Source organism: Mesoplodon mirus (assembly GCF_964341445.2).
Source record: "Mesoplodon mirus genome assembly, chromosome: 14".
NCBI classification, from domain to species: domain Eukaryota; kingdom Metazoa; phylum Chordata; class Mammalia; order Artiodactyla; family Ziphiidae; genus Mesoplodon; species Mesoplodon mirus.
In genome coordinates, this window is record NC_138990.1 from 82,975,474 (window position 1) to 82,997,285 (window position 21,812).

The 21,812-nt window shown below is 40.6% G+C and overlaps 1 protein-coding gene across 6 annotated transcripts in view; it reads left to right on the top strand.

Annotated features, from left to right (window-relative positions):
* Positions 1 to 21,812, top strand: part of ANTXR1 (ANTXR cell adhesion molecule 1) — a 296,666-nt gene that overhangs the window by 98,716 nt on the left and 176,138 nt on the right. The window lies entirely within an intron of this gene.

Sequence of the window (21,812 nt, forward strand, 5' to 3'; positions counted from 1 at the left end):
AAGGGTCTTCCCTGCTAGAAAGGCCACCAGCAAGGGCATAGCTAGCCGCTGCGGCGCCCTTGCTCCCATCAGGAGAGGCAGCAAGCACTTGTTTTCCAGTCCACCAGCATTTGTACCAAATTCAAAACTCTTGGGCTTCCCTGGTGGCGCAGTGGTTGAGAGTCCGCCTGCCGATGCAGGGGACACGGGTTCGTGCCCCGGTCCGGGAGGATCCCACGTGCCGTGGAGCCGCTGGGCCCGTGAGCCATGGCCGCTGAGCCTGCGCGTCCGGAGCCCGTGCTCCGCAACGGGAGAGGCCACAACAGTGAGAGGCCCGCGTACCGCAAAAACAAACAAAACAAACAAAAAAACCTCTCAGCTGTCAGTGCAGGCCCTGGCTGCTTAGGGCTTACAAAGCTTCATGTTCCTTAACAAGGTATTCGGGACTCTCAAGCACAAGAGGAAAAAATAAATGGTCTAAATTTATTAATTCTGAGTAAACTAAAAGCCAAACTGTTCGACTTGCATGTGTAGATTCTGGAAGTTTGTTCAATCTGGATGTTTCTTGCTTTGGAGTCGCCAAAAAACTCTCATCAGGGTGCATACCTGACCTGAAATACAGGCATATGGAAGTAAAACTAAGTGCATTTCATGGGAAAAAAATGAATTGTCATAACATTGGCACTTTCACCAGACATTTGTAGCAGGCAAGTTCTTAATTTAAAGACGTGTGTGATTCAGATCGCTGTCCAGGAAAGATGGGGGAGACAGATTATGGAAAGACAAATGCCAGGAGCCCTGGTTATTATTTACATCTGGCATTCATCACACAGATAATTATTGGTTCAGTATCTGCAGCGATAAACAGTAATAACATACTGTATTTTCTGTAGTGCTATGACATTTTAAATACCACACATCTTTTTGCCACAACTGCCCTGGGAGGTAGAAAGAGCAAAGAGGAAGGAAAGGATACTCAAGCTTATTGACTAACCATTCACGCTAGTTTGGTCCTCCTGATAGCGTTACGGAGTAGGTACTATACCGTTTTTAAAAAGGAAGAATTGAAGGGTATGCCTTTTCCCCTCTATAGCATCTTGAAACCCACTTCAATATTTAAACAGAGGTATGCAATGGCATCTTTACAAACATCTGGAATTCCTGAATTTGGAATAATTCCAAAGATTTCCAAAGATTTAAAACAGTTATTTTGTATTGATGATTTTTATTGATACTTGGAAATGCCCTCACGTATCCAAAAAGTACATGCTATTTGAAAACATCTTGAAGTATCCCCAAGAAGTCACAGTGTGAAAGTTGGACATGCACCCTCTAGAGTCCTTCCTTTTTTTCCCCTTTAATTTGTGATGTCATTCAAGTCCGCCTTCCCTCTCTCCTTAACCAGAATCTTAAATCTAAGATCAGAAACTCCTGAGGGTTAAACTCAAAAGACATCAACACCTTCCAAAGAAGGCTTCCCAGACAAGCAAGCCTTTGGACCCAACCCCTCTCTGAACATGAATGGACATGGGGTGTAGCGTTGCCATTCCTTGAAAGGTTACGCAGAGATGCTATATTAAGATAACAAAAAAATACAAATTTACTATGGATTCGTAGAGTGACATATTGAATGCATATTTTCCAGCTTCTCCATGAAATTTTATTTCTTGGGAAACTAGCTTCTCTTCCTTTCCTAATACAAACTTGCAAACACCCGCACAGGCTCTCCACCTGATTCATAATCAAAAAGGAATAAAGGCCTTTGGGGTAGGGATTTAGCTTAAACCACAAACCTAATTGTGCCTCCAACACAAGTGCTGACAGTTTGGAGAAAAGAAAGGCAGTGACTCAACAACATTATATGCTGCAAGTAACACTCCTGAACTCAAACAAATAGTTATTAAAAATATTCTAGCTAAGGGGGAAATATTGGAATTTGAAAAAAATTGTCATTCATTTATTAATTCATCTGTTCTTTTACATTCAGTAAATAATATGAACAAGAAACTGTGGAGGACAGAAAAGATAAATAAATTTTAAAATGCAACATATTCAATTCTACATTTTTCTACCAACCTTATGAATGTAAGTATCTCATTGAGTTGTCCCCATAAAATAAAATAAATTTAGATTCTTTTACTTTTCCCATTCTCCTTTCCCACTTCTACATCCAAGTTTTAAATTATCTGTTTTAATTTTTATAGCATATATTTCCTCTTTCAAGATTTTTTCCTAAATACTGCATTACACTTTATAACAAAAAAAGAGAACAGAAGTGCCCTTATCAACCATAATAAGTCCAATTGCAGGCCGGATAACGAAGCTATGGCTGTTATAAGCCTTGGAGTCTTCAACAAATAAAGTATTATTTGTAGCAGATTATATAAAGAAAAACAGTTAAATAAAAAATAACAAATTGAAAAGACTACGTACAGCCTTTAATATTATTGCACTAAGACACAAATAAAACACCAACATATTAATACCAAAATGTTGAAGTTGTTTAAATATATTCTTAGATGATAAATATAACCAGAAAATAAAAAGCATAGGTTAATACCTATGTCTCTCCTGCTTTCCTTGCCTTTGCTTAAAAAGAAAGTAAACAAATCAACCACTTAGGAATCTAAAACAATTTCTGGACTTGTTTCTGGTCAATATAATAGATTCAAAATTCTGCATAAAATATGATTTTAAAAATTGTGACATGTGGCCTTGCTCAAGGGAATGAGGAGGAAACCCCCAGGCACAGGAGACAAAAAGGGAATGCAAAATCTAAGCAGTAAGCAAAGCTCTGGGGGCTCTGGGCCTGAGGGGTCTTCAGGCTGTGATCTTGCTACTAGTATAGATACAGGGCACCAGCAAGACAAGCAGGCAAAAGCAGAGCCCCCTGTAGAAATCAGGCTCTGAGGGCTGTACCAGACATTGAATGGGGACAGGGAAAGCTGCTCAGTGATTCAAGGAAGCAGGCAGGGGAATAAAGGTAAGATGTTTTACCAGCTGCATAATACAGAAGCACCAGGTCAGGAAACTGTTTTACCAGCCGCATAATACAGAAGCCCCAAGTCAGGAAACTAACTCCAAAATAAGTCTGTGGCCATCCAGATCCCCGTGGCCCTGGCAGAGGCAGTGTACATCCAGTCCAACCTACACCACTCCTGAAGCCATAACCCCCCCGAAGATGGGCTCACAGCACCAAATGATAAATCATATGATAAGAGATGAAAGAAAACAGAGAGCAAGCAAGAAGACTAAAGAGCAATTTGAAAGAGGATGTAAAATAAACACAGTTAAAGTGTCTAAAAACAAGAAAACAAGTCAAATAAACAGTCTACACCTTACACCTAAAGGGACTAGAAAAATAAGAACAAACAAAACCCAAAGTTACTAGAAGGAAAAATAAATAAAGATCAGAGTGTAAATAAAACAGAATTAAAAAACAGTAGAAAAGATCAATGAAACTAAGAGCTGTTTCTTTGAAAAGATTGACAAAATTGATAAACCTTTAGCCAAACTCGTCAAGAAAAAAAGAGAGAAGATCCAAATAAATAAAATCAGAAATGAAAGAGAAGTTACAACCGACACCAGAGAAATACAAAGGATCATAAGAGATTACCATTGGATTGGCCAAAAAGTGTCTTTGGTTTTCTAAGAAAAAATAAAAGACACATTTTTCATTTTCACCAAGAATTTTATTGAACAACTTTATTCACCCTTTTGTTCCACTACCTTCTGCCATTTTTCAGGCAACTTCATAATTCCATCTTCCCAAAACTTTTTATCTTTTTAAGCAAAGAACTGGTCCAGTTGCCTTTTACAGTCTTCCAGGGAAGAAATTTTTTCCATTAAGAGAACTTTTTAAAGACTGAAATAAATGGAAATCTGAAGGTGCAATGTCTGGTGAATATGGCAGATGAATCAGAACTTCCCAGCCAACCTGTAACATTTTTTGCCTGGTCATCAAAGAAACATGCAGTCTTGCGTTATCCTGGTGGAGGATTGTGAGTTTTCTTTTGACTAATTCTGGACACTTATCGTTGAGTGCCACTTTCAGTTGGTCTAATTGAGAGCAGTACTTGTTGGAATTAATCATTTGGTTTTCTAGAAGGAGCTCATAATAGAGGACTCCTTTCCAATGCCACCATATCCATATACACAACATCACCTTTTTTGGATGAAGACCAGCCTTTGTTGCGGTTGGTGGTGGTTTATTTCACTTGCTCTATGATCTCTTCCATTCCACATTGTTGTACAGTATCCACTTTTCATCACCCATCACAATTTGTTTTAAAAATGGAATGTTTTCATTACGTTTCAATAGAGAATCGCATGTGGAAATATGGTCAAGAAGGTTTTTTTCCACTTATGTGGAACACAAACATCAAAGTGATTAACATAAATAACCAAGCTGATGCAAATGATTTTCAACACTTGATTTGGATATTTTGAGTATGTCTGCTATCTCCCACGTAATATAATGTTGATTGTTCTCAATTATTGTTTCAATTTGATCGCTATCAACTTCAACTGGTCTACCCGACTGTGAAGCATCGTCCAGTGAGAAATCCCCAGCATGAGACTTCTCAAACCACTTTTGACACGTTCGATCAGTCACAGCACCTTCTCCATATGCTGCACAAATCTTTTTTTGTGTTTCAGTTGTGTTTTTACCTTGCTTGAAATAATAAAGCATAATATACCAAAAATGTTGCTTTTTTTCTTCCATCTTCAATATTCAAATGGCTACACAAAAATTCACCAATTTTGATAGTCTTTTTTTAAATGCACGCTGATATGACTGCCATCACATACAATCTAACAAAGCTGTTTCGAATGAAGTTAAAGGCAACTAAGTGCTACTAGAGACATCTTACAGAAATAATCAAACAAACCTTTTGGCCCACCCAATACAAACAATTATATGACAATAAAATGGACAACCTAGAAGAAATGGATAAATTCCTAGAAATGTGCAATCTCCCAAGACTGAATCAGGAAGAAATAGAAAATATGAACAGGCTAATAATGACCAGTAATGAAATTCAATCATTACTTAAAAAAACTTTCAACAAATGAAAGTCTAGAACCAGACAATTTCACGGGGGAATCCTACCAAACTTCAAAGAAGAGTTAACATCTATCCTTCTCAAACTGTTCCAAAAAAAAAAAAAAAATGAAGAGGAATTCTCCTGAACTCATTCTACGAAGCCAACATCACTCTAATAACAAAACCAGACAAAGATACCACAAAAAATAATTACAAGTCAATATCAGTGATGAACATAAATGCAAAAATCCTCAACAAAATATTAGCAAACTGAATTGAACAATACATTAGAAGGCTCATACACCATGATCAAGTACGATTTATCCCAGGAACACAAGGATGGTTCTGTATCCACAAATCAATCAACATAATACACCACATTAACAAATTAAAGAATAAAAACCATATGATAATTTCAATAGGTTCAGAAAAAGCTTTTGACAAAATCCAACATCCTTTTATGGTAAAAATTCTCCAGAAAATGGGCATAGAAGGAACATACCTCAACATAATAAAGGCCATGTATGACAAGCCCATAGGCAACATCATAATCAATGGTGAAAAGCTAAAAGCATTTCCTGTAAGATCAGGAACAAGACAAGGATGCCACTCTTGCCACTTTTATTCAACATGGAATTGGAAGTCCTAGCCACAACACTCAGAAAAGAAAAAGAAATAAAAGGAATCCAAATTGGAAAGGAAGAAGTAAAACTGTCACTGTTTGCACATGATATCGTTCTATACATAGAAAATTCTAGGGACACTACCAAAAACCATTTGAACTGAAATGAGTTCAGTAAGGTGGTAGAATACAAAAGTAATATACAGAAATTGTTGCATTTCTAAATACTAATTATGAACTATCAGAAAGAGAAATTAAGAAAACAATCACATTTATAATTGTATCAAAAAGAATAAAATACCTAGGAATAAATCTGATCAAAGAGGAAAAATATTTGTATTCTGAAAATTGTGAGATTGATGAAATAAATTCAAGATGACAAAATAAGTGGAAAGATATTTGGTGCTCATGGATTGGAAGAATCAATATTGTTAAAATGACTATACTACCCAAGGCAATCTACAGATTCAGTGAAATCCCCATCAAAACACCAATGGCATTTATCACAGAACTAGAACAAATAACTCTAAAATTTGTATGGAAACCCAAAAGACCCCAAATAGCCAAAGCAATCTTGAGAAAGAAGAACAAAGCTAGAGTTGTCACACTCCTTGATTTCAAGCTATACTACAAAGTTACTGTAATCAAAACAATATGGTACTGGCATGAAAACAAACACATAGATCAATGGAACAGAATAGAGAGCCTAGAAATAAACCCATGCTTATATGGTCAATTAATCTACAACAAAGCAAGCAAGAATATACAATGAGAAATAACAGCCTCTTCAATAAGTGGTATTTGGAAAACTGTACTGCTGTGTGCAATAGAATCAATGTGGACTACTTTCTTATACTATATGCAAAAGTAAACTCAAAAATGGATTAAAGACTTAAATGTAAGGTCTGAAACCATAAAACTAGAAGGAAGCATAAGCAGTACTCTCCTTGACATCTGTCTGAGCAATATTTTTTTGGATCTGTCTCATCACACAAGGGAAACAAAAGCAAAAATAAACGAATACACCAACCTAAAAGCTCTTACATAGCAAAGGAAACTATCAGCTAAAGGAAAGGCCACCTATTGAATGGGAGAAGATATTTGTAAACTATATATCTGATAAGGGGTTAATATTCAAAATATATGAGGAACTCATAAAACTCAACATCAAAAACAATAAACAGCCCAATTAAAAAATGGGCAGAGAATCTATACAGACATATTTCCAAAGAAGACATACAGATGGCCAACAGGCACATGAAAAGATGCTGAACATCACTAATCATCAGAGAAATGCAAATCAAAACCACAAGGAGTTACTACCTCACACCTGTCAGAATGGCTATCATCAAGAGAAAAAGTGCTGGCAAGGATGGGGAGAAAAGGGAACCCTTGTGCAATGTTGGTCGGAATGTAAATTGGTGCAGCCACTGTGGAAGACAGTATGGAGGTTCCTCAAAAACTTAAAAATAGAACTGCTATATGATCTAGCAATTTCACTTCTGAGTATTTACCTGAAGAAAACAAAAACATTAATTTGAAAAGATATATGCACGCCAATGTTCATTGCGGCATTATTTACGATAGCCAAGATGTAGAAGCAACAAACAACCAAAACAAAATGAAAACTGATTTCTAGATGCAGAGAAAAGAATGGGTGGTTGCCAGAGAGGAGGGAGGTTGGAAGGGGGGTGAAATAAGTGAAGGGAGTTAAGAAATACAAACCTCCAATTATAAAATAAATAGGCCACAAATAGGATTTAATATACTGCAGAAGGAATATGATTAATAATATTGTAATGACTTTGTGTGGGGACAGATGGATACTAGATTTATCACGGTGCTCATTTCATAGGGTATGAAAATGTCAAATTACTGTGTAGTACACCTGAAACATAATATTGTTCATCAACTAATTTCAATTAAAAAATGAAATAAAGTGTGTGAAGAAATCAAACAGACCAAAGGGGAAGAACATTCAACAAAGGCACATTGGCAGAGAACCTAGTGTAAATTTTAGAGATGAAGAAGTTTATTCACTGAAATACAACTTAATGGATAGACTAAGCAGTGTGATTAGACACAGATGAAGATGAAATGCATGAACTGAAAGAGAGACATGAGAAAATCGTACCCCTCAACTAAAGCACCAGACCCAGATTTTTTCATCTAAGTTTTACCAGACTTTAAGGGACAGATGACTCATATCTGATACATACTCTTCCAGAGAAAAGAAATAGAGAAAAAGTGTTTTAATTCATTTTATGAAAATTATATAATCTTGATTTTTAAAAAAACTGGACAAGACACTAGTAGTAGAAAATATTTGAAATCAATTTCTTTGATGACAAACATAAATAAAATATTGGTAAACAAAATCCAGCAATGTATTTAAAAAGGACCAGGATAAGTAAGATAATTTTAAAGAATGAGGGGGAATTTGCCTCTCACATAGCAAAATTTTTTGATGCCAAGAAGACATTAAAGTTCATTATCCATTCCAAATTTTTAAAATATATACTTTTAGAAAACTAGGAGTAGGTTAAGACTTCTTTAACATAAGAAAAAATACATATAGATATTTAAATTCAAAACTCAACATCATTTTATGGTAAATCACTAAATAGAGATATTAACTTTACAGTTAGGAAGAAAAAAGCAGGACAACTCATTTCACCATTATTATTTAACATTAATCTGGAAGTTCTAGCAGTACTGTCCAATAGAACTTTCTGTGATAATGAAAATGTTCTAAAATGTAGCCAATATGGTAGCCACAGCCACATGTGGCTTATTGGGGACTTGAAAAGTGACTAGTGCAGTTGAGGAACTTAATTTTTAAATTCATTTAATTTTAATTAACTTGAATGTCAATAGCCACCTATGGATAGTGACTACTGTATTAGACAATGCTATAGGTATTACAGTAATGCAAGAAAACTAATGAGAGATATAAGTACAGGAAACGGGAGCCAAACATTATTACTTTAAAATGATGGTTGTGTCGTCCTGCAAAACAAAAAGAGAATCAACAGACTGCTACACTAATAAGAAGGTTATTAAACTGGGCGATTTCAAAATAAATACCTCCCTTATAATAATCAATAGCTTTGCCATAATCTAGCAATGACCAAACATCACAGGAAAAATACAGTAGCAACATATAAAATCTGGTAAGAACTAATTTAACCAAATTTGTAGAGACATAGAGGAAGAAAATTACACAACTCTGTGAGGGAAATGAAGAAAATGTAAGTCAGTACAGAGGCAGTATAGACTCATGGCATAGAACGTATACTGGAACCACTCAGGAAAAGAACCCTGTTTCTGTCTTAAAGCTTTGTGACCATGGCAAGTTACAGTATTTAACATCTCCAAGCCTCAATTTCTCTATCTTTAAAATGAGAATGGCAATAATAGCACCTCTGTGGTGGACTGTTAGGATGTTTCAGTGTGAGAATTAGGGCTCAGAACAGGGCCAAGCATTCAGTAAGCAGTCGATCAATGTTGGCTGCTAATATTAATTTATTATTATCATTATCACTGTTATTCAATGGAGCAGCAATTGAGGATTGCAAAGATACTAGTTGTCTTCAAATTAATATTTACTTTTACTACAATCCCAATGAAAAGTCCAATGGGACTTTTGAAGTTAACAAAATAATTCTAAAGTGTATATATGGAAGAATAAACAGTGAAGAATAGCCAAGAAAAATGTGGAAACTTGCCCTAGCCGATTTTAAGATGTATAAAAAAGCTGCAGTAATTTAAACAGTGTATGACTGGTGCCACAAAAGGCAAACCTAACATTAGAACAGGAAAAATGAAGTCCATAAAAAGAACCAAGCACTTCTGTGAATTTAGTATAAAATAAAATGACCTTTCTTATCAGTGGGAAAAGAGTGGATTATTCAAAAATGGTATTGAGACAACTGGCTAACCTCTTGGAAAAATGATTCAGTTCAATTTTTATCTCACACCTTACATCTAAACAAATTCCAGATGAAAAACTTAAACGTGAACATGAAATTATAGAAGTTTTAGAAGGAAACAAAAATAAATATTTACATAATTTTCCAGTGGGGAAAGACTTTTTAAGCATAACTCTGAAAGGAGATACCATGAAGGAAAATTTGAATGGTTTGAGTACATGTTTTTGAATCCTTTAAACCTCCCCCCCCAAAAAAATCTAAAGGGAAACAGAAAACATGCTAAATTATTTGCAAGACATAGAACAAACAAAGGGTCAATAACTTTAATATGTAGACAGCTCTTAAAATCAGTAGAAAATGTGAGCACGTCGATGGGTAAAAGATATGAAAAGGAAATTTACAAGAAAAATAATGGCAAATAAGCATGTGGAAAATGCTCACTGTAATCAAGGAAACGCAAATTAAAATAATCTATCAAACTGGCAAAGATTAACAAAAATTACAATTCCCAATATTGGCAAAGATATAGAGTAAGAAGTGTTTTCATTCATCATTGGTGAGAGAGACCATTGAATCTTTTGGATTTTTTTTTTTTTTTTTTTTTTTTTGGCTGCATGGTTCCCTTACCAGGGATTGAACCCAAACCGCCCAACCCCTCCTCCGCAGTGAAAGCCTGAAATCCTAACCACTAGACCACTAGGGAACTCCCCAGGAAGACCATTCTTAAGATGAATCAACTGCTTTTATACATTTTTTGACCCAGAATTTCAATTTCAACTTCATCAAAAGGAAATGATTGAGAATGTTAAAGACTCAGCTACAAGATGTTCATCATAATATTGCATATGATGGCAAAAAGGAAAAAGGAGACAGAGAGGAGGGAGGGAGGAGGGAAGAAGGAATGAATTTGGGATGGAAGCAAGAAAGGGAGGGAGGGAGAGGAAGGAAAGAAAGTAAACAAATGGAAACATTTAAATGGTAACATAAATGTTTAATGATAGTTAATTTGTTATATAAATTATACTTTACCCTTAAATAATTAATACTGGGGGAAAGATGAATAATTACTTATGTGTGAAAGATGTTAACGATACTGCTTCATATGTTAAAAATAAGTTACAAAACAGTGCCTTGATGCTATTCCTGTTTTAGACACATTTATATGCAGAGAGAGAGAGAAACGTGAAAGACACACAACCAAACGTTAACAGTAGTTACCTCTGAATGAGACCACTATTAGTTTTTACTTTCTTCTTTCTGTTCATCTAAGTTTTCTATGATCATATGTCCCTTCCGTCATAAGAAAAAAAAAAAAAAAACACAACCATTATTTAAATTTTAACTTTAAAATTCTTGTTAATTATTTAGGCCAAGCACGCATCTTAAGTTTAGCATTTGGTTGGTTCTCCAGTCACCAGGCTGAACTCACTCCTGGCCAAGAAAATATCTTGGAAATCTTCACACAAACTTTATTTATTCTGGATGCACTTTTTCCTACTCCAGTATTCGGTGTATCGTGCCAAGAAAAGATCCACTTTCAATTGGAAATCCACTTGTAGAGACATTAGAATGCTAAAAAGGAGACGCTGGGGTAGGAGCTGACAAATGATCCATTTTAACGAACAGTAAATAAAAAATGAATGTTTTTACTAATACAATAATGAAAAACATGCTAGACTATCCTGGTGTTGCATGGAGAATAATGAGGTATGACTATAAACAAAGGAAACTGATTTTTAACAAACTTACTAAAATTCAATTGAAAGGCCATGTGACAAATCAGTTTCCTGGTTTTATAGGCACATTTCTTTTCTGATGCAAAATTTTGTTTCTCAGCTTGATCTTCAGTCTTATTCACAAGGCATGGCTCTGGTTTACTTTTGGTTCACTCTCAAAGCGTAAAACGTTGCCCCCTTTGAAGATATTTTTTTCAAACTGAACATTAGTCATGAAAGCAGCTCGAACAGTTCCAAAGAGGGGCTCACTTCCCAAGGGGATGAGAGACAATGCTCACTCCAATGTAGGATTTCCATTGTGTTTGTTTTTAAAAATCTGTCCAGTTATCCAGAAACTATACTTTATCTTAGAAAACATCTGGTCTTCGGGGGCTGTGGGCCCCTTAAGGAGATCATTGAAGTGCACCTATGGTGGCAGATGGGGAGGAGGGCAGAGGGAAGGAGAACACAAACTTCCCAAACGAAAGCCTATTGTTTCCTTTCTCACTGGTTAGAGTGTTGCATCTATGGGTGAAAAAGGTACTTAGTGCAATTTGGATGCATTCGTAGGGGTTTGATGTCATATGAAGATGATAGAAGGTCACTTTGTGCAACTCAGAATGAAGAGATCTAAAGGAGCATCTCGTCTCATGATTCTTAATCAGAATCCCCCAGGAGCTTCATCCAAGTGATAGCAGCCACTGATTGCTGAGCACCTACCCCGTTCTGTTCCTGAACTAGTTCATTTCATCCTCACAGCAGTCCAGTGAGGGAGAAGTTATTTCTATCCCCATTTTGCTGACAAGGGAACTGAAACTCAGAGATGAAGTGCCCAAGGTCACCCAGATGGCCAGAGGTGGAAGCAGTTTGGACCCCAGGCAGTCTACTCCAGAGGCTTTTGCCTGCTTCTCTACATTGCTTCCTAAACACAGATCCCCATGGGTCCCTGGGTCCCCTGATCCTGAAGGCCCACATCACTCTGATGTGTGCCTGATTTGGAGGCCCTGATTTTCACTGCTCCCCCTCATAGTATAGACAGGAAACCTCAGCTCGGAGAGATTTAGCTATTTGCCCAAGGCCACAGAGCATGTTAGAGAGTCAAGACTTAAACTCTGGTTCAAGAAAAAAAGCCCTGGACCAGGGAACAAAGAGCCCAGGCTTTAGAAAGTCAGTATATGCAGTTGACTATGTGATCACAGGGAAGCCATCTCTTCTGGTTCCCCAAATGGTCCTTCTTTCTTCAACTTCACAGGCTTTTCATGTATCTGCCCATGTTCCCTTTTGCCCCTGCTTTCAGAGGGAGTTTAGGTTTCACCCAGTTGCTTCTGAAGTGGCTCCTGCCAAGACTGTGTTAGTCCATGTTTTTATCTTTCAGATCCAGACAAAAATATAGATAAGTGGAAATTTACTGCACTTTTGCTTGGTCAGATAAAAACCCCAGGAATCTGGGATGGGGTGGGGATAAAAGAGAAGTTGCCACCAAAAGTAACTAACTGGTAAAGATTTTCATTCAGGGGCAAAAGAGCTTCTTCCAAGGGCAAGTTGACACAGTCCAAAGTTAACTGCAGCAGTGCCTGGTAGACAGTCAAACTTGACTTTGCCCCTGTTCTCCCAAGTGTGCAATTACTTCCAAATGAAAATTGTAAGCTGCCTGTGGACTCTGGCACACAGTGGTCTTCTTTGAAGTATTGTTGGAGGAGAGATTTGCTTGTGAACTTCCCTGAAACTGCTGTTATCCCAGCCCTGTTGTCCTGATAGAGGAAGTTGGCACCCCCTCTATTCTGCACCAGATGACTGGACTTTTGTGATGATGCCTTTCCCCATGCCATACTGCTCCTTTGTCACTTCAGTAGGATGGTGGAAGAAAAAGTGGTTAACATAGAGATGGGCCAGACTCGTGGGAACCCCAGGCAGGCTAATAACCTATGTCCCCTTCAAACTGACATTCTTTAAATATTTGCTCAACATTCATTTAGAGGAAAAGTTGGGTGTTGCTGAGGGAAAGGAAGAGAGTGCTACTGATATATCTCTTCTCCATGCAATTTAGCTCTGTCTTCTAATCTGCATACCACAGCAACTTAGTGGCGTCCACTGTTACTCAAGTGTGTGCCTGGGGTCTCCTTCCCACCGCTTCTCTAAGATTCTGTATAGGTTTGTGTTCTTTAAGAACAGTCAGCCTTTGCCATAGTTCATGGCCATGATCCTGTGCAAGGCTTTAGCCATTTTAGTGGCTTGCCACTCAATCCCAATTCCAAAGGTAAACCCTTCCAAACCTAATTCTGCAACAGCTGAAAGACTTCGTATGTCAGGAGACACATACCTTGTGCATGAATCCTGAATTGTCTTCAACCAAGTGAAAACAAAGCTTTAAAAAATATATTTCTTCTTAGCAAGTTACAGCTGTCTCAAGGGCACCACTTTTCTGACCTCAAGCTCACAAATTTTTTAAAAGTTGATGCTTTGCTTAGAAGATAATTTGTAAGTTTTATAAATGTCAACAGTCAAGAATTTTTTGCTCGAGATTTATTGAGATGAAGAAATATTTTGCAAGAGCCCCGAGCCCCATTATCTTCATTCGGTTTTCTTGCAACACCTAAATCTGTCCCTATTAACTTTGGATAGAGACGATGCCAAATACCACAACATTATGCATAGTGTGATTCCAATCATGTGAAAAATAATATGCATAGAAAAAATTCTGAAATAGCATTAACAATGTTTATCGCTGGAAGTTAGGATTACCAAGGATTTTCATTCTTTTTATTTTTATTATAAACTTTATTTATTTTTGACTGTGTTGGGTCTTTGTTCCTGCGTGCAGGCTTTCTCTAGTTGTGGCGAGTGGGGGCTACTCTTCGTTGTGTTGCTTGGGCTTCTCATTGCAGTAGCTTCTCTTGTTGCAGAGCATGGGCTCTAGGCTCATGGGCTTCAGTAGTTGTGCCATGTGGGCTCAGTAGTTGTGGTGCATGGGCTTAGTTGCTCTGCAGCATGTGGGATCTTCCCGGACCAGGGCTCGAACCCGTGTCCCCTGCATTGGCAGGCGGATTCTTAACTACTGCGCCACCAGGGATATACGTCTCTGTATTTCTCAGACTTCTCACACTCACTGTGTATTACTTTTATAATTACTGAAAATAGCAGTAAATAGAGCAGAAAGCAGTTTATATCCTGAGAAGTCAAACTAGCTGTGCTAAAGACCAATTCTAAAAGCTGGTGGGTCCAGAGCCACAGAGGTCAAGCCTTGTGCGGGACTGGGGAATGTGTAAGCCCCCAAAAGACAATCCAGAGACCAGCAGGGCTGCTGGCTCCCATCCCTGCTCTCCTCTGGGAGTGCACTCATGGTCCCTCACCTTTTACTTCTGGGGCCATGATGTAATCTTGGTCCTCATGTACACAATGTTCAAGTTAACTGACTTATCTTTTTCTAAGACTGCACTCAGCTCTTTGTCCTATACTGGTATTTGTAGGTGAGGTGCTCTGACTCTACAGCCTTCCTACCCACGTCAGCTCGGAGCCTCAACAGCAATCTAAGTCCCACTTCTGCAGTGCCCCCATTTCAGTTGTAAAGCTCCACCCAGCAGGATGGCTCAGGTGCCACCTACCACTAGGCAAACCTGGACCCATCAAAGCCTGCATGGAAGAATTCGCTAAGAAACACTCTCTTCCTTACTCCAGCCACGTGTCTTCCAATGCCCCTCAAGTTGTTACTCCCTCTCCCTCCTCTGCTCATAATCTTTTAACACCTCTGAACTTTTCTGGACATTCTACCAGAATTCTCGGGGTTGGGCTGTGAACCACCCAGAACTATCTACAGAACTCTCTACAATGGGCCAAAGAAAGGTGTAAAGCCATGGTAGACATTATACCAGGATTTCTAACCTTGGCACTATCGACATTTTGGACCAGACAATTTTTTGTTGAAGGGGAGAGGGATGCCTTGTGCGTTGTAGGATACTTAGCATCATCCCTGATCTCTACTCACTAGATGCCAATAGCCCTCCTCCCTCAGTTTGACAACCAAAACTGTCTCAAACATTGCCTTTTATCCCCTGAAGGACAAAACTGCCCCCATTTGAGGATCACTGCATGACATACACACCCAGAGAATCTATTAGGATAGATGACTCTCTTCTTGTCACGCCTACACCATGTAGCTCTGACACAACTCAGTAGATAAGTTCTGCAAGACCTACTCAGTTTGTACACACCTTCACATCTTGTGTTTTACAGGTGCCTCAGGCAATGAGCCCAGAAGTACCCACACTTTAGCAGTAATAGTTGACGTTTGTCAAGCGCTTATTAAGTGTTGAGCATTTAATCATATCATCTCATTAAATGTGCTGAATATGAAATGAGTATTATTCCATCTTATAGGTGAGAACTCTGGGTTATGGAGAGGGTTACATAGCCAGTAGGTAGCAAGCTGTGATGGGACTCCAGGGCCCAGGCTCTTAATGTGCTCATGTTTCCTGCTCTAATCTGCCCCAGAGAACATGGAGGGAAACTAAAAGGCTATCCTGGACACCTACACACACAGGAGCTGGGGAAATAATCATGTATAGCCCAGGGAACTTACCTGGAGCCTGTTGACCAAGCTCATCACCTGATCTCATAGCAACTAGCCAGTGAGGGCTTCCAAAGAAACCTTGCAACAACTTCAGGCTAGCGAATGGATAGATAGGTGTGGGTCATGTCTGAGGAAAACGATGGTGGCCAGCTTGGTTCCGCCATATTAAAGGCACCCCTCTGGCTTCAGCTGGGCCTGAGAGGACATTACGGTGGACGTGTATGTTCTGAGGATTGTTCCCAGCTTGGCCTCACCCACCTGTGCTTCACTACCGGCTCTTCCCATTCTGTGCTGACTCTTGTTTCTCATTGCTCTGACCTCAGGACCACTGTTCAGCCTTTCCAAGTAGAAGCCACCCTCTCCACTTTCAAAATCTCTGCTTTGTCCCCTTACGTAGAGTTTAAGGTCTTCTAGCAAAAGAATCCATAGGCTTCTGATCTCAGCCATCTATGAAAACCTTCCAGCCTAGGGGCTGACACATAGTACATGCCTAATAAATGTTAACTTCTTTTTACTCTAAGCCATGGGATCCCACTTAGCTTTGCAGTAAGACCCCCATGTTTGTGAATTTTCATTGCAGGAGTCCCAGTAGAGCAATCAACCACCTCCTTTCTGGCTAGGACCCCAGAAAGCTCAAGCCAAGTTGAATTTCATCAACTTGGAGTCCTGCTGAGTACCATTTTATTTCAGGTTTCTGCACAGTATTTTAAAAGTTGAGCTTTTTAAAAAGCTGGTTACTGTTCAAGTAGGTGAAAAGGTAGAAACATTCAGTCTAACTCTAGCTTGTCTGTTCTGTCTTAGTTCAGAGACACATTCCCCAACCAGCTGATAATTTGGTGCTGAACAGTTATACTTGGCTCAGGGATGCCACAAAAATCTCCCTAGACTCAGGGGAGATGGGGAGAAAGAGCAGGGTGAGCTCATTCAGTCCCTAACCTCCACTATTTTGTCACAGTAGGAATGTAAACTCTTCTTTGGAGCTTACATCAGCTTTGGGAGGGTTTCAACAAGCTCCCTTAGATAAGACTAGGGGTTATTTTTCTTGTCCTTTTGGACAGAAATAAATATTTATATCAAGAAAGGATTGCCAAGACTTGGAAAGGATTTCAGTTATTTAATCAGCCCTGTGAAAGGATCCACTGTGATTGGTGTTTGAATTAGCTAATAAATTTTAATCCTGGTTTTATCCCAAATCCATTAGACAGTTATGAACTGCAGGGAAGAATTCTGGAACTTCTTCACCAGTCTGAAAAGAATTACATTGATCCAAGATCAAAACCTGGGAATGTACACATTTGAATGTATGGTTCTGGAACATGGGTTCATTACAGTAGGTCAGGGTCTCTCAGAAGACAGCAGAACCTTATCACAGAGCTTCTCAACCCTGGTTGCCTCTCGTGGAAGACAAGCCTCCTACTGCTATCCAACCTCACCCATGGAGAATCTTGATCGTTTGCCTCCGAAACTGCCAGACTCAGTTCCTGGTATACTTCAGGCTACATCATAAAACTAGCTGTGAGATTATGACAATATAAAATGGCTAACTAGTTTAAATTATATCTGTAAAAAAATAAAAAAAATAACTAGCTGGGTTGACCATGGGCAAGTCATTTCAACAAAACCTGGGTTCAGGGCTTCTCTGGTGGCGCAGTGGTTGAGAATCTGCCTGCTAATGCAGGGGACACGGGTTAGAGCCCTGGTCTGGGAGGATCCCACATGCTGTGGAGCAACTAGGCCCATGAGCCAAAACTACTGAGCCTGCGCATCTGGAGCCTGTGCTCCGCAACAAGAGAGGCCGCAATAGTGAGAGGCCCGCGCACTGCGATGAAGAGTGGCCCCTGCTTGCCGCAACTAGAGAAAGCCCTCGCACAGGAATGAAGAGCCAACACAGCAAAAATAAATTAATTAACTCCTACCCCCAACATCTTCTTAAAAAAAAAACAAAAAAAAAACCTGGGTTCGATTTCCAGCTCTTTTATTAGTGTGCAACACTAACTCAATTAACCAACTTCTCTGAGCCTCAGTTTCCCAAATTGTAAATTAATAATAATAATAATGTCAGATGAGACCATGGGTATATAGTGTTACACAAAATCAGTATAGAATAAATATAGATACATATAGATGTATGTGTAGATATAGATGTATGTGTGTGTACATGTAGATATAATATGCCTGTGTGTATGTACATATGTACACACACACACACACACACACACACATTCACATTTTCCCAGGAATTCCTAATGAGATCACACTCCTTCTTGGATGGGACTCAAACCCAGCCAAAACTCAGACTGGGATTTGAACCCACAATCCCTGACTTAGGAGGGGACTTGAATGTCTTTTAATTGAAACTGCTCACCTGGTGTCAGGACTTACTGAAGCTGAGGTTCTTTTGTCTCGTCGCAGAAAGAATTCAGTGTGAGGCAAAGTGGCGGGCAAAGAGTGAGTTTATTAGCACTGGGGGCTTGTGAGAGACACAGGCGGGCAGGCAAGGGAGTGCAGCCCTGAGAACAAAGAGGGCTACATTTTTATAATCAAAGAAATAGTGGGGGGCTTCCCTGGTGGCGCAATGGTTGAGAGTCCACCTGCCGATGCAGGGGACACGGGTTCGTGCCCCGGTCCGGGAAGATCCCACATGCCGCGGAGCGGCTGGGCCCGTGAGTCATGGCCGCTGAGCCTGCGCGTCTGGAGCCTGTGCTCCGCAATGGGAGAGGCCACAACAGTGAGAGGCCAGTGTACCGCAAAAAAAAAAAAAAAAGAAAGAAAGAAATAGTGGGGAGGGGAGAAGACCACCTTCTTCCTTATTTACATCATTAGTACCTCCTTACTCTATGTGGTTTAACCAAAACTGTTATGGAGCTATTTAAATCATATGTATATTAGCAAAAGGGTGGTGACACATACTAAAATATGGTAATTCATCTCACGTTTCCGTATAATGTCCCCTTTCACCTAGTTGCTTTCCCCTTTCAGTCCTTCTTGGCCACATGCAAAAATGCTACTCTTCAAAGACCATTAACTACTTGACTTCGTGTAACAAGATTCAGACTCCATATCTGTTGTCTTGTGTTTTAACTTTCAGGGTTTGTGCCTTGAATGTGCCTGGTCTTCCTTCAAGATAGTGTAGATTGTTGCTAGGTTACTGGATTCTTTTCTTGAGTGGTTAGTAGCTTACAACAGTCTCCCAGACTCCCTTAAAATTCCCTTTCTATCTTCAATCCCCTAGTGGGATTTCTAACTAACTATTTAATTATTCTCTTCTATCCCTATCACTAATGCCTAAAAAGTGTTTGACAGAACAATGCAATCAAGCAATTAGACATTTTGAAATGTTAAATTTTCAGTTCCTCTGATTTTAAACCACACATTCATTGTCTGTTTCAAAGGCTTGGATACCCGTGTAATAATGTGGAGTAACGTTTACTAAATGTTAATTAAGTGCCCAGTAACATACTTACACGCACTTTCTCTCACTCCCCACACAACCCCACACAATGATGTCATCATGTTCACAGCCGAGGAACTTGTCCCCAGTCACACACTAGTAAGAGGACCTGGGATATGAACCTGCATCTGTTTGACTCTGGAGTCTACCAGGCCCTATGCCCCTTGTACTCATCCTCAGGGATGCTCCAGATCCCAAGCCTGGGTGTCTGGTGTTTTGGTATAAGGACACTCATTGATCCCCAGATCCTGATTTAAATCAAGCTCTGTTCGATTATCAGACTCTTGTAAGACAGATGCTTTGGATTCACCTATGTCGTAGGTATACACTGAATTCAGAACTACCTTTGGCAAAAGGCAAGGAAATTTACATTTATAGATCATCTAAAAATTCCCTGAAGGTCTAGTTTCGAACTCCCGCCCCTCCCTAGTTTCCTCCCAGCTCCCGGCGTCCATTTTCCTCACCCACCCAGTGCTAACGAGCAGTGTAATGGCCACCGGTGGACAGAGGGCTAAGGCCCTCCAGAGGATGATGGCCCCATAAATGTCACCACGCCACTGGCTTTGGCAGAGGTGGCCATGAGGTTGGCATGGCCCCCGAGCCAAACGTGGCCCAGCCGAGGAGGAAGGCTTTGGGCCCTGCTTCCCAAGTGGACGTTCCAGGAAAGAGTCAGATGATCAAAGTTATGGAAACCAAATGGCCCTCCTTTGTTTAGAGAGAAAGAGGGAAAAAAAAGTCACTCATTTTTGTGGTAAAGTGGAACACACTCCAAACCAAACAATCCCTCTCAGACCCGAAAATGCCAGCTCCCCAGAGCAGGCCCACAGCCTGGGAGGCTGATGAACTGATGGGAGGCCGTGTCGAGCTGGTGCTACGGCCTCGACCACATCTCCTCCGTCCTCCCAGCGAGGGTCTCATCTGCTTTGCTCCAGAAATAGCTGGTCTCCCAGGCAGGAAAGGAAAATGAAAGGAGGGGGGAAGTGAGAAGCGGTCCACCTGACCTAGGCTGACCGAGCCAACCTTGGGCTCTCCCTCCCTTTCCTGTTGCGATGTAGGGAGGAGAGGAGCTGCTCAGAGAGAGCCCGGGAGGGAGCCTGGGCCGCGGTGCATGGCTGCGGTGCGCCCCCTTCAGCTCCCCGCGCAGAATGCAGTCAGGAGTCACGAGGCCTCCTGTGGCCGCGCCGTGGCCGGCCTGTGACTCCGTGGGCAGGCTCCATGGGCAGGGATCTGCACTCCCAAGTATTACTAGAGCATTTGCAGTACCAAGAGAAAGTAAATATAGGTTGTCATCAGCCACGCCTGTCCCGAGTTTGGTTTATCCTCTAATACGAGCCTTTCCTGGAACAGGGAGGTGCTTGGTCAGAATACTGGAGAATCCAGTTCTAGTCCTGGCTTTGCCTCTGACACGCTGTGCAATCAGGGGTTACTGTGGCCTCTCTGAGCCTCCATCTTGCATCTGGAAAATGAGCCCAGTGAGCCCTGCCTTGCCTTGGTTCGTAAGCTTGTAGTGAGAGGAGATCAAGCGTGCCTCTCATCAAGAGGTGGCGGCCAGGGCTTCCCTGGGGGCGCAGTGGTTGAGAGTCCGCCTGCTGATGCAGGGGACACGGGTTCGTGCCCCGGTCCGGGAAGATCCCACATGCTGCGGAGCGGCTGGACCCGTGAGCCATGGCCGCTGAGCCTGCGCGTCCGGAGCCCGTGCTCCACAATGGGAGAGGCCACAACAGTGAGAGGCTTGCGTACCGCAAAAAAAAAAAAAAAAAAAGAGGTGGCGGCCAGACTGCCCGGGTGCTGATCCAAGCTCCCCGGTGTAACGCTGGGCAAGTGTCTCCACCTACGTCTGTTAAATGAAGGGAATAACATCCTTCCCTGATAGCACTGCTAGAAGGTTACACTAGATTACGTGATGTGTACGATGTACTTAGAGAGCACCGACACACATGCCCCAGCTAGTCTCACTGTCGTTATTGCCATCATAGATGGGAAAACGTCTTGAAGATAATAATGCTCAGTTCAGGTGCTGTGTGATCCGCCACTGTCCTCATCAGCTTCATAATTGTACTCAACATACCCTCACTATTCTGGCAACATTCCATACTCTGCCAGGACTCGTTCTAAATATGAGGGGAACCTCCAGTGGCTTCCTGTTACATTTAGGAAAAGTCCCAAAAGCCCCACCATGACCTACAAGGCCTTGGTCATCTGGTCCTGCTGCCTTTTCTAGCTTCATTTTGAGCCACTGTCTCACTGAGATTCAACAGCCTTGTCAGCCTTCTGTTAGCTCCTGGAAGACCTGGGCTCCTTCCTGCTCCAGGATCTGTGCAGCTCCAGCGCTCTCCCACCCCATCTCCTCTCCACCCAGCCTTAGGTCTCAGCTCACAGAGCCTTTCCTCAGGGAAATGTTTCCTGACTTCCCATGTGAGAGTAAGCCCCCTGCTTTTCCTTCTTTGTGCGCATCACAATTTAATTAAATAGTAATTTGTGTAATAACAGCATTTTTTC